Source organism: Nicotiana sylvestris, chromosome 6 (genome assembly GCF_000393655.2).
Source record: "Nicotiana sylvestris chromosome 6, ASM39365v2, whole genome shotgun sequence".
NCBI lineage: Eukaryota > Viridiplantae > Streptophyta > Magnoliopsida > Solanales > Solanaceae > Nicotiana > Nicotiana sylvestris.
The window spans coordinates 31,667,501-31,681,051 of NC_091062.1; the positions used below are offsets into that span (position 1 = coordinate 31,667,501).

Sequence of the window (13,551 nt, forward strand, 5' to 3'; positions counted from 1 at the left end):
TGACTAGAAATCACAAAAAACAGAAAATTGCATTAGATAGATGGTGAAAGGGTTTGGACAACAAAACAAACAAACCAAACTGGGGTTACAAACCTAGACAACACTAAACGGGCTATTATGACTAAACAAACTAAGCAAAATAAAAGGATAGAAGGGTTTGAGTTACAAGACAATATCTGGATTACAACCCTGAAATAACCCGGACAACAGAAATGACAACAAAATAAACCACCAAAACTCCTCCCTGGCAAACCAAGAAAAGAGCGTCTTTCCAATCATCAAACTCAACATATTAGCCACTGACTTCTGCATCAACAATGCTAGGACCTTCACAAGCCTCCATCACTTTGTTCTGAACCGATTGTCTTTGGGTTACCTTTGCCTGCTCATTCTTAGGATCAACCTCTGATAGCGCTGAAAGCTTCGTAGCACGTGGACCTCCAAGGATCCTAGAAGAATTCTCACATTCCTTTTCAAAATAAATCATACCCACCATATGCGTCTCATTATGCACAGGTGACAAACTTTGGCTAGTGTCTGCTGCATCTGGATTTTGCACGACAATGTCGCCTGCATCAATAAGCTTCTGAATTGCATTCTTCAGATTCCAACACTTCTCTATGTCATGCCCCGGGGCATCCGAGCAATATGCGCACCTTTGAGAAAAATCAAACTTCTTTGGAAGAGGGTCTGGAATTTTTATCTGGGTCGGCTTCAACATGTCCAATATCCTTAGCTTGTGGAACAGACTGGCATATGACTCTCCCAATGGAGTGAATGTCTTCTTCTTCCATAGCCTCTCATTCTTAAAGGCTTGATTGGGCCGGAAACCTGATCCATGGGGTTTTTGGTAGGCTCGTGGGGGTAGATAGGCATTTTGTGGAACTAGGTACTGGGAGAGTGATGTACGACTTTGGGAGTTGTGTAGAGAGAAGTGGCATTGGGGAGGATCATCTGGTGCATAAGGATATCCACGAGGACGATATCGAGGCTGGAAGTATTGATCGGGAAAGTTCATTGGATCATCTTCTCTGTTTCTCTTTCTTCCACCCAAGCTTACTGGGATGTTCTGAATGTTTTTCGAACAACTCATGATTTTTCCTGAGTTGATTCCCTCTTCTATTAGCTCCCACATTCTTAACACATCTTTGAAAGGCTTCCCCAGGGTCGGGATCAAATGACTGAAGTAGGTGGGCCCCTGGGCTTGTAGGAAAAGCTCAACCATTTCTTTTTCACCAATCGGGGTATTGACTCGAGAAACTAGCTCCCTCCATTTAAGCCCAAACTCTCTAAAGTTTTCCTCCGGCTTCTTTCCTATCCTAGATATGGAGGAGCGGTATGGGGTAACCCCTGATTTGTATTGAAAGTATTTAACAAAATCTTGAGCCATGTCACCCAATGTAGGCCACTTACCAACATCTTGACGAGCATGCCAGTCCAAAGCTGCCCCAGTCAGGCTCTCACTGAAATACGCCATCATCAAGTCATCTTTCTCTCCAACACCTCTCATTTCACTGCAATAAACCTTCAGGTGGGTTACCGGATCCCCACACCCATCATACAAGTTATATTTTGGCACTTTAAACCCCGCGGGCAGGCGAACGTCAGGGGACACAGACAGTTTGTAAGCTATGCTTCCCTGGTCTCCCGTTCCTTGCTTGTTCTTTAAGGACTGTTCTATGCCTTTCAGCCTCTTGGGTACCCCATCTTTCCCTTTTCTTCCTGTGAACCTTTCATTTTCAACATGAGGCTCATCCCTTGGGCCCTGTTTGTATGAGTAGGGAACCTTGTGGGCAACCTATGAAGGGTAATATTGGGCATCATGAGCTTGGAGATAAGCGGGTGGATCTGGAGAGTATGGAGGATCATCTGGCATTGTGTCCAGAGTTTGGGTAAGGGCAGCATCCAGGAAGCTAGGTGGTGGCGGGGGTGGCGCCTTCTCAGTCATCCAAGCCTGATACATGTCAGCCATGTGTTGTTTTAACATCTTTACCTCTTCAACCAACCCATTGTCCTGTTCAACCAACTGCTTTCGAGCGCCGGTATCAACCAACTCAGTTTTGTTATTGTCTGTCATTGCCTTTGACTTTATGTTGTAAAGAAGAGTTACCACTGTAAAACCACAAACCAACCACCCTTCTGCTATGAATATAACAAAATGAAGCCATCACGTTAGCGTTAGAGCATTTAACATAAGATAATCTCACTTTATGTGCAATGCACCTAGCCACAGTTATCGGTTCTAAAATGACTTCGAGGGTACAAAGGTCAGTTGGCAGCATCCCAATTTGTTCATTTCAACCTCTCTTTTCTTTACTTTTCTAGCATTTGTTGGCTTGCCTATTTTCCTTCATTTCTTTTTTTTTTAATCATCACCCTTTCTTTCTCTCATATCTCACATCCCACAATTCCACCTCTTTTTTTCTTTTCTTTTTTTCCTTTTTTTTCTTTTAATAAAAATATGATTCGATCGAACCCTATGTAGGTTGCCTACATATCATGACCCTGCATGAATCAGATCTTTGCGTAGTTCTGGCAGATCGGGAATAAAGGAACAAACTAACATTCTCTTCTTTTTACCTTAATGACTCTGACGAGAAAAGGGAAATAAAAGAAACAAATATCTTTTTTGTTTTTGAATTTTCTAGACTTAATGTTCTATAACCTATTGCAAACTCAAGCTTAACGAGCATATATTTTTTGCTTTTTTGCTTTTTTTGAAACAAACACTCTATGGGAAATTATTAAGGAAAACCCCTAGAAGAGAAAAAAATATTTTTGATTCTTTTTTTTAGGAAGAAGATCGAAAGAATAAACCACAGAAAAATATTTTGAATTTTCATTTGATATCCTGACGCAAGATTTCGAAGCAAGCAATGAAAAAGATAAAACAGAATGTTTTTGGATTTCAATTTTGATTGCCTAAAGGAAAAATTCTAATGATAAAAAAAAAGATAAAGTATACAATATCCTAAAGTTCTAATGAAAAAAAAAAGAATTTTTTTTCATCTTTCATTAATTTCTCAAAGAAACACCTAACAAGAAAATCTTTTTGGATTTTTGAATTAATGTCTTAAAGAAAACTTTTAAAGAGGTACTAAAAGAAAATTCTCTTTTTTTTTTTTTTGAATTTTGGTCCTAATATACTAAGGGAAGTATAAAAACAATTTTATTTTTTAAAAAAAAAAAAAATCTAGATACTAACTTCCTAAAATAAAACCACCTCAAACTTTCTTTTTTTTTCTTCTTGATTTCTAGGAGTAATATTTCTAAAGAAAATTCTAATGGAAATATAAAAACGCAAAATATCTTTTTTTTTATTTTGAGTTACACCACACCTTTTCAAATACATAATAAAAGTACAATAACAAAAAACTCGACATTGTTGTACAAAACTAGAAAGTAAAAGACGACATAAAAAAAACATACTCCAAACATAAAAATAAAATAAAAATAACAAATATAAAACATCTCCTTAAGCAACTCCTAAATGCGGTGGTCCTGGGGTATCTGTCATGCTCAAACTCCGGTAAGTGGATCCACACCTGTATGAGAAAACTTAAACCAACACTATGTGAGACAATAACATTCCCTACTAGACACATGCAAGACATGATTGAGGCTATTTTTGCAAAATGACTTATTTGGCCAAAAAGTGGTTAGAAGTGCAAAATTTGGCTACGACCCCGCAAAGCCAAGAACCTAAGATTTACTAGGAAGACCGGACCCTATATGGGTTGCCTACGTATCACGCCCCGAAAGAGAGAATCAAGTATGCGTAGTTCGGAAAGATTGGATACGGGTGAAAAATAAAAATAACAACTAATTTAGATAAAATATATTTTTTTTGTCTTTTCTTTCTCTTTATTTTTTGAAAAATGACGAAACATGTAAACTCTTTTTTTTATTTTCTTTTTCCCCTTTTTTTTTTGATTTTTGATTTTTGAAAAATGGTGAAAAAGTACAAAAATTTTGAATTTTTCAAGCTCTTTTTTTCTTAACAAAATGTAACAGAAAACATAATTAGGCCCCACTCCCTTTATCTTCACACTTCACCCTCTCTTTTTCTTTTTTTTCTTTCTTCTTTCTTTTTTTAATTTTTTTTTTTCATTTCGTCATCTACCCTCAGCTATCATTGGTCCGCCAAATAACCATTTTACCCTTGAATAAATGCAACATGTAGCACATAAGATGCATCAGGATGGTCTTTTATTTTTTGGGGTATACCTGTCCTAGACAGACCCAACCCCTGTGTTGAGTCCCCTAAGTCAAAATGCACATGATGCAAACAAACGTTCCTACTAGGGATCCGACATGAGGTATTGTTATACTAGGTTTTAAAAAATCTGGGTTTATTTGTTCTAGACCTGGCTTACCCGAGCGGACAACTCGAGCCGAGGGGGGGCTGCGTACCGGTAACCAAAAGATCATCCGCCTTTGCAACTTGTTCGAACCTCGTTCTATTTGGGATATGATACTAACAGAAAGAAGTCACGACCAGTGTGCACTCCTCAGGAGAGAGAAGAGAGGGGTTTCGTAGCAGTTTATATATACAGTTCAGATAATATCAAAGCGGTAAAAAGCAACATTTAGCACATTAGGCTCAAACATGTAATAAAATCAGATAACAGATAAAACCAAATGTAACAATTCTTCTAAGCTCGAATTCTTGAACCCTGAACCAGAGATTCTGAGTTCGATCCCCAGCAGAGTCGCCAGAGCTGTCACACCTCCTTTTTTCACTACACCTCCGGAAAGGGGCATATGAGAGTTTTTCCAATTTAAAGTGACAATTAAAACGGGATCATTTTATTAAAAATTCAGAGTCGCCACTTGGGATAATTTTATGGTGTCCCAAGTGACCGGTTCAAATCCCGAATCGAGGAAAGGATTGACTCTGTATTACAGTCCGCGAACCAAAAATTCGGGTAAGCAATTCTGTTAACCCGGGAGAAGGTGTTAGGCATTCCCGAGTTCCGTGGTTCTAGCACGGTCGCTCAACTGCTATATTCGGCTTAATTACTTGATTTTAGTACATGTTAAACCTATGTGCAAATTTTAACTTAAACGCTCTATTTAATTTTTAAGAATATTGCAACACTATTAAAACACGTCTTGAACCACGTCACATAAATGCACTCGCGGTCTTCGACATATTTTGACATTGTTGGGATTTGGATTTGGATCACATAAATACGCACCCGAGTTCAGGAAGGTAATTTAAATTACGCGCCTAAAGCAACTACGATATTCATATGAAAATGTTGTTTTAATGTAAATCGAGGTTCTACTGTATGGAATATGATTGATGAAATGCTAATGCGGAGATCCATTCATGGAATTTGTTTGTTAACAATATAAGAACAATTGAACCCACTTGAATCACATGCCACAGATTAGTCTCCACACCTAAACCTTATATTTTAATAAGCTACTCTGAGATAAATAACATTATTTCCCTACAAACTGCAGAACCTCCAATTTACTAAAGATCACTAACTTACGGGCAACTACAGTACTCTATGCAAGGCAAATAAAAAAGAAGAAGATACATTCTATAAAGGAGAAATTAAGCAACACAGTAAGAAGAGAAAAATCAAACCTTTGTATTGATGGATCTGAGCTCAAAATTACAGCAACTGAACAATTTCTTGACATAACATTCGACGAACAGCTGACGGGAAACCTCAAATATCGCCCGGAAAACTCAAACTCGGACACCTTAACCTCCGTCAAACTCCATCCATTTTAACAAAGTTCGAAAAACTGAATTGGAAGATCAGAACAGTTTTTTTTTTTTTTGTATTTATCAAAAGGAAGATCGATGATTTTCTCCCGTACTAATTCCTGTCTTGTTTCTATTCGTTTAACCTCAGATTTGGTGGTGGTCGAATTTAGTAATGAGAGAGCGTCGAGCGAAACCAAACTTGGACAGAGCTTCACAGTGAATTGGACGAATGAAGGCATCGTCGATGCCGAATTGAGAATGTGAATCGAGGAAGCCGATGAGTCCTAATCCGAATACTGTTGTAGAACTAAAATCCTTTCTTTCGAGAGCTACTTCTGCTCCAAATAGCATTGAGTGGAGCTTCTTGAGATTCATGTCAATGAAGAAGAAGAAGCTTTGGCTTCATAGAAAATGGTTGTTGCTCTCTAAAAAAACGGCTGATGATTGTGTGTTCTTGGGTGAGGGGTCATGAAGAAGAAGAGGCTCAGGGTCGTTCGGGGATGGGGTGGTTCGAAGGAGATGAACTTGAGGGGGTGGGTCGTTTTTAGAAGACGACGCGGGGGAGGGGGGTCTCTGTATATTGTTGCGCAGCTTTTTCAGCTTTTTGTTCTCCTCCTCCAGCTTTTGTTAAGCATTACTTTATAGGTAGAGTCTAGGTTTAGGTGTATTTTTGTGTATTTTGTCAATTAGTCCCTAGGTCTTTGTGTATTAGCTCCTTAGGGTCTTTTTGTTTGTTTTTATTCCAAAGAAGAGTCTAGAAGGGTCCCTAGGCTTAATGGACTAATCCGAATTGGGCCAAGAACTGAGTTCTAAAACTCTTAAAATTGTGATCCAACACCTTAATTGACTCATTTTAAAATAAGATAAAAATATTACACAATGCAAAAGCTAACATGAAACTATTATATATTTTTTGTATTTTCAAAATTATATAAAGATAAAAATAAGGTACTATTTTTGTATTTTTTTTAAGAAGTATGAAAGATACATACTAAAGTATTTTTTATAATTTTCCATTTTTATGACGAAAATAAAGTAAAGAAGTCAAAAATAGTTGAAATAGCTATATTAGGCCTAAATTAAATATTTACGTGCTAAATTATGAAAAATCTTGGGGAGGGTCAAAAATCACATGTCTACACTTTGAACTAAACATGAGCAAGTAGTGTATATTTTTTTTTTGGTCAAAGGGAAAATTATATATATTAAAAAGTACATTACAGAGTGCAAGCAGTGTGAATTTGTTAAACGACAATGATATCTTAACCACTATTATTTGTTTTCCAGATTAACGGAATTAGAATAATTTGCCACCATAGTCAAGTAACCTCATTAAAAATCAAACTCAATCTTACGCCCTCATTAAATCATAAAGTACGAACTCTATAAACTGTGGTTGCCCTACAAATATAGTCACACTGCCAGTACGAAGCCCAAACAGAAGAAGAAGAACTCCACCATAACCAATCGTTGTTTTTGGGAAAACATTGTAGTATGAAAGAATAGTGACGTTATAAGTTCTTATTTGGAGTGAAAACATAAGTGCGAAGAAGTTTCTGAGTATAACTGAATCGTTTGTCTGTGTTTTCACATCCTTGTTTGCCCAGGCCTATAAAATTAGATTAGGTTCCATAGAAGTTAGTAAGAGCAAAATATGTAAGAATAATGCATAAATGATAAATAAGTATAAAAGGATTATAGACCGGGAATTATGGAGCGAATACGACTTTTCTCTGAAACTGTTTGTGGGGGCGGTGTTCTTTAGATGTCTTCATTGACGGAGAGTGAAACAATTTTTTTGGTGGAATAGATATAAAGTTTGCAAATCAGAAATAAGGCAATGAAGGGAGATGTAGTTGACTAAAGCATAGGTTTTTGAATGTCAGTAATTAAGAGGGCTGGGGGTATTTGAATAGGGGAACGAAAATTGTAAATGCAAAGAAGGTTGGACAAATTGGAGCAAGGGCAACGTAATTGGGAATTTAAAGAAGCGGCACTGGAGGAAGGGAAAGTGCAAGCGCAGTTGAAAGTTTAGATGTGGTTAGTTTGATGCGAATAAGCGGCGACGAAAGAATATGGGAAGCGTTTAATTTATTTATTTTATTTTTTGTGAAACAACCGGTAAAAAACCTGAAGGCTAGAAAATTGAATTGCTGGTTATTGGGAGTGTCACCTCACCGGGTTAGGGCCCTCTATCATATATATATATATATATATATATATATATATATATATATATATATATATATATACATATATATATATATAGATTCTTCATATATGAACCGCTAACAAAAAATTATATTTTCTTGCTAAATGAGTTGGAGACAACAGTTCAATAATTTGATTGAAATAAAAATATTTAAGCAACTCTCGTCATATAACTTAGATTTTACAGTCATATAAACTATTTATAGTAAAATAAATTTATAGTGGTTCAAATAAAGACAAATCTCGTGTAGAAGTAATCAAAAGCTAATCTCTAAATCCTTAATTTATTATTTATCATGAAGTCTTGGAGAATTAATACAGTAATAGTAAAAGCAAAAAATAATAATAAAGGGAAAAAGTCAAATATTAGAACTGAAAAAAATAAAAGAAAAGCCGAGCTAAAAACTAAACATCATATGTGGCCATACGTCTCGAACTGTGGCACCAAATACCAAAATTTGTCCGCGGTGCCTTCTGTCCTTTGTAGCAAAACATAAAAAATTTATGCAAGAAATTTGGTTTTACTTGCAATAAGCATGGGTTCATGTGCCCCACAATCACTAATACGGATCCACCACTGGGCAGTCAAATTCATTACTTATTTTTTTTAGTTGGTATACATTAATTTTATATTCTTATATACATATTATATATGAATTACACAATATACATATTTGTTGGCTATTTTTAATTTGTGAATAATTATTTAGGTTAATTCTTCTAATTGATTTGTACTAAATGTTACAAGAATAACTATTTGGCTCCCGAAACGTGTAATAGTTGAGAACTGGTTCTAACCCGTCTCTTCCTTATTAATTTGTGATGACTGATGAAGCTCAGCAACAGTAGACCATAAGGATCAATGGAACAATTACTCCGTCCCAATCTCTTTTTGACACTATCTAATTTAATGAGAAATTTAAATGTCTTAGTTTGACTACTCACAATACTTAAGAAATAAAGAAAGAAAACTTTACATTTCGGTTTAATAAAGCATAAAAGGAAGGAAATTAGATTTCCTAATGGACAAAGTTTAACATCTTAATTAGTGACTTAAATGCACTTTGTCTTATCCACAATTTATCACTTTAACAATAAAGACCTTCATCATATATTCCCTAGGGTTTTTTCTTGTATATACTTTTTTCAAAGGCAATGAAGACCTTCCTCTAAATTCTCACTCGATCAAAAGGAGTAGCATACACGAAACCTTAGTTTTGCTCACTTTATGTGATTTAACCTCGTCTCGCTTTCAGTACTTAACTGTCATGACCCAAAATCCTGTCACGATCCAAGTTCTCCCTCCATAAACTGTCGTAACGGCACCTAATCTCTACGACTAGATAAACATAACAATTTGCGAAAAATGAAATAAAGATACGAAAACTAACAATTTAACAGATAAATATAATAAAGAAGTCTAAAATGTCGCTAGGCATATACACTAAAACACTCTCGAATTGAACATAAGCACTCCCAAAACTCGGAATCTCATAAATCACAAGCTAAAGAAGTACATAGTGTTTCTAAGCTCCAGAAATCTATCAACGAAGAAAATACAGGAAGTTTATAACTTGAGGAAGAATAGATAGGGGCTTCTAGGTCTGCGGACGCGGTAGATATACCTCGAAATCTCTCGAAGCAGCAACCACACAGCTAGACTCGAGGCTAATAGCTAGTACCTGGATCTGCACACGAAAAACATGTGCAGGAAAGGGCATGAGTACACCACAGCGGTACCCAGTAAGAGCCAAGCTTAATCTCGATCTAGTAGTGACGAGATCAGGTTAGGGCCCTACTTGTTTTAATATGATAAAATTTAACAAAAACATATATTGCAGTAAAGAATGTAAATACTAAAATTTTAACCAGGAAAGAAGCATAGAAGAACAATAGCTCAAAAACACAACAATAGCAACAGGGGATCTCCCGGAATACCGATCTGTAGTCCCAAAGTAAATATGCAGTGCAGGAGGATCTCCTGAATACCATCCCATAGTCCCAAAAGTAAATATGCAGTACAAAGGGATCTCCCGGAATACTGTCCCGTAGTCCCAAAGTAAATATGCAGCACAGGATCTCCTGGAATACCGTCCCGTAGTCCCAAAGTAAATATGCAACACAGTCAATACAAACGACAGTTATATCAAGGAATTTGCAGTTTAAACCAAGTTTGCATTTAAGGAAAATAGGAAATTTCATTAGAACATGATGCACAGAGTTCAAATAGACAGTTTAACACGTAAACATGTTTTTCTAACCTAATCAAGGTAATAACATATGCTAATGTAGTTCAGCAAGGAAAAATAAGTTAAGACTTAGTGAAAAACAGAGTTTTGCAACAAATAGCCCATGCACGCACTTGTCACCTCACGTACACGACGCTTATATATCAATCAATACCAAAATCTTAAGGGGAGTTCCCCCACACAAGGTTAGGCAAGCCACTTACCTCGAACCAAGCTCAAATTAATCCGAAATCACGCTCTTGCCACGAGTATCCAACTCCGAGTGGCCCAAATCTAATCAAACATAACGTAAATATAACTACAAACAACTAATTTAACTAATGAAATCAAAACTAAAGCAAGGAAATAGGAAAACGCCCAAAAATCCTCCCTGGGCCCACGTCTCCAAATCGGGTAAAAGTTACCAATTTAGAACACCCATTCACTCATGAGATCATTTGTACAAAAATTATTCAATTCTGACACCTAAAACCCGATCAAAACCCAAACATTCGATTGGGAAACGTTTTCCCCAAATTCCCATTTTTTCACTCAAATTCCTTGATTAGATGGAGAAAATTACTATAGATTGATGAAATATAAACGAAATAGAGTTAGGAATTGTCTCTTCAAAATCCTCACAAAATCGCCTTCTCCCGAGCTAAATATCGAATTTGATGTTATGAACTTTCATACCCTCAAAATCCCCTTTTTCTGCCCAGCGATTTTCGCATCTGCGCTCCCAGGACCGCACCTGCGGTCTCGCTTCTACGGCTGGAGCTCCGCGTTTGCGGAATTTCATTAATTCCCCAAGCACCGCACCTGCGCTCATTTCTTCGCAGATGCGGCTCCGCTTCTGCAGTTCTTAAGTCGCACATGCGACCACTGGTCCTCTTTCCTCAAACCGCACCTGCAACCTCCTTCCTCACTTTTGCGGGGTCGCACCTGCGGGCATCCCACCGCAGGTGTGAAAATACCAGAAGAGGCCAACTTCAGAATTTGCTCAAGTCCAAGTTTTCATCCGTTAAGTACCCGAAACTCACCCGAGGCCCCCGGGACCTCAACCAAACATACCAACCAATCCTAAAACATCATACGAATGTAGTCAAGCCCTCAAATCACATTAAACAATGCTAAAACCAAGAATCACCCTTCAATCCAAACCTAATGAACTTGAATTTCCAAAATTTCGCAACCAATGCTGAAACCAACCAAACCATGTTCGATTGACCCCAAATTTTGCATACAAGTCATATTTAACTCTACGGACCTATTCTAACTTTAAGAATCGGATTCCAACCCTGATATCAAAAATTCCACTATCGGCCTGAAACTCTAAAAAATTCAACTTCCACCATTTCAAGTCTAAATAAGCTACGGGCCTCCAAAACACAATCCGGACACGCCCCTAAGCCTGAAATCACCCAATGGAGCTAACGCAATCGACGGAATTCCATTTTGGAGCCGCCTTCACACTGCTCCAACTACGGTTCAAATTCTAATACTTAAACTCTCATTTAGGGACTAAGTGTCCCAAAACACTCCGAAACTCAAAATGAACCCTCCCGGAGCATGGACTGTCTATCCCAAGAACTGATCCCAAGAACCTCCAAACTCCATGACACACGCATAGAGCATATCCTCGATAATCTGAATAGTGCACTCGGACTATCCGTCCATCTGAGGGTGAAATGTGTGCTCAGCTCCACCCGAGTACCCAACTCATGTAGTACGGCTCTCCAGAACCGTGATGTAAACTGAGTACTTCTATCAGAAATGATGGAAACTAGAATACCATGCAAGCGAACAATCTCTCGGATATAAATCTTAGCCAACCATTCTGAAGAATAGGTAGTACACACAGGAATGAAGTGCGTGGAATTGGTCAGCCGATCCACAATTCCCAAATGGCATCAAACTTCCTCAAAGTTTCCAACTACGAAATCCATGGTGATCCGCTCTCACTTCCACTCTAGAATCTCTATCTGTTGAAGCAAGCCACCCAGTCTCTGATGCTCATATTTCACCTGCTGACAATTGAGGCACCGAGCTACAAACCTAACTATGTCTTTCTTCATCCTCCTCCACCAATAGTGCTGCCTCAAATCCTGGTACATCTTCGCGGCACCTGGATGGATGGAATACCGCGAACTGTGCGCCTCCTCCAGAATCAACTCCCGAAGTCCATCAATATAGGGCACACATATCCGACCCTGCATCCTTAATACCCTGTCATCACCAATGGTCACATCTCTAGTATCACCATGCAGAACCTTGTCCCTGAGGACGAGCAAATGGGGGTCATCATACTGACGTTCCCTGTACAATCAAACAAGGAAGATCGAGAAACCACACAAGCTAGGACCTGACTGGGCTCCGAAATATCCAACCTCACAAACTGGATGGCTAAGGCATGAACATCCATCGCCATGGGCTTTTCTGCTGCTGGTAGATAAGCCAAACTCCCCAAACTCTCTACCCGACGACTCAAGGAATCGGCCACCACATTGGCCTTCACCGGGTGATACAAAATAGTGATATCATAATCCTTAAGCACCTATAACCGCCTCCTCTGACGCAAATTAAGGTCCTTCTACTTCAACAAATGCTACAAACTCCGGTGTTTAGTGTATATCTCACAAGGAACACCATGCAAATAATGACGCCAGATCTTCAAGGCGTGGACAATAGCTGCTAACTCGAGATCATGGATAGGATAATTCTTCTCATGCACCTTCAGATGTATGGACGCGTAGGCAATCCCCCTACCGTCCTGCATCAATACCACCCCAAGGCCAATCCTCGAGGCATCACAATAGACAGTATAAGGCTCAGAACTTGTAGGCAATATCAATATTGGGGTTGTAGTCAAATCTGTTTTGAGCTTCTGAAAGCTCTCCTTACACTCTTCCATCCATCTGAACGGAGCGCCCTTCTGGGTCAGCCTGGTCATAGGTGCTGTAATAGATGAGAACCCCTCAATAAATCGATGGTAGTAACCCGCCAAACCAAGAAAACTACGGATCTCTATGGCTGAGGATGGTCTGGGACAACTCTACACTGCCTCCACTTTCTTCGGATCCACCTTGATCCCTTCACTCGATACTATGTGACACAAGAATGCTATGGAATCCAACCAGAACTCACATTTTGAGAACGTCGCATATAATTTCTTCTCTCAAGGTCTGAAGCACTATCCTCAGGTGTTGTTCATGATCTTCCCGACTTCGGGAGTACACTAGAATGTCATCAATAAAGACAAAGACGAACGAGTCAAGATATGGCCGGAATACACTGTGCATCAAATGCATAAATGCTGCTGGGGCATTGATCAACCCAAATGACATAACAAGGAACTCATAATGACCATACTGAGTCCTGAAA

At 38.4% G+C, this 13,551-nt stretch overlaps 1 long non-coding RNA gene across 1 annotated transcript; it reads right to left on the reverse strand.

Annotated features, from left to right (window-relative positions):
* Positions 1-3,293: 3,293 nt before the first annotated feature.
* Positions 3,294-6,308, reverse strand: LOC138872039 (uncharacterized). Its single transcript, XR_011400454.1, has 2 exons — positions 5,603-6,308; positions 3,294-3,545 (listed from the first exon to the last, which is right to left on the reverse strand). It is a non-coding gene; the product is annotated as an uncharacterized lncRNA (long non-coding RNA).
* Between the last annotated feature and the right edge of the window lie 7,243 nt (positions 6,309-13,551).